This window comes from Marmota marmota, unplaced genomic scaffold (assembly GCF_001458135.2).
Source record: "Marmota marmota marmota unplaced genomic scaffold, marMar, whole genome shotgun sequence".
Classification (NCBI taxonomy): domain Eukaryota; kingdom Metazoa; phylum Chordata; class Mammalia; order Rodentia; family Sciuridae; genus Marmota; species Marmota marmota.
Genome location: NW_026000153.1, coordinates 23646009 through 23647174, shown reverse-complemented (window position 1 = coordinate 23647174; position 1166 = coordinate 23646009).

Sequence of the window (1166 nt, the reverse complement as noted above, 5' to 3'; positions counted from 1 at the left end):
TCGCAGAGGAACAGTATTTCTACTAGTTGAATCTCAGGTCATAGAGCCACACAGAATGCAGCCCTCCTCCAGCCCAACATCTTGAATCCCCTCTAATTTTTTTTTTTAATATATATTTAATTTCAGGGGCTGGAGTTGTGGCTCAGTGCTAGAGTGCCTTCCTCATACATGTGATTTTCAGCACCACATAAAAATAAATAAATAAACAAAATAAAGGCATTGTGTCAATCTACAATATATATATATTTAATTTATATATATATATATATTCAAAATTTGATTTTTATATGTATAAATTTATATATATATATATATATATATATATATAAATTCAAAATTAAAACTAAGTTTATGCTTATAGATGGCTATATACAATTTGTAAAAATTTCTGTACAATTTTTTATTTATATCCACAAATAAGATACCTTGTGATTTGTTTTTCCCAAATGTCCTTGTCAGTATATTGTATCAAAATTATGATGAACTTATACATGAATTTGATAAAATTTATTTTAGTCTTTAAACTTTCGAATTTACCAGTAGATAATTTTTTCACATTTGTCTCCTTTTATCTGTCAGATTCTAATGATGTCCCTTTTATCAGTTATGGTATTGATAATGTATCCTCCTCTCTTTTCCTTTCTCAATTTATACATGTATTTATTTTCTCTTTCATTGTTTACTTGCTATTAGATTAGTTCTTTCCTTTTTCTTCCATTGTGTTCATTATATGTTCTTTTGGTTATTTCTTCTTGAGAACAGAGAATAGGTCTTCAGACTTTATCTTGCATAATATATATGTTTCCAATCAAAATTGTCCCTGTAATCATGGCTTCGTGAGGCCCACATATTTCATTTTTATCATTTTCATTATCATTTAAATATTTTCTAATTTCTACTGACTTCTTTGACACATAGGTCATTACAATTGTATTTCTCAATTTCTCATACTAATCTTTCAATGTTAATTTAGTCAAAAATTTCTAGCTTAATAGCACTCTGATTCAGGATTAATTTTCATTTTGGAAAGTGTAAATATCTTCAAGTAGTTTAGCATGTAAATGAAATCAAATTCATTGAACATCTCTTTAAAAACTTTCTATGTCCTTGATCCATTAGTTATGGGAAGATGTGTATTAAAATGTGTCACTATATTTGGGAATATG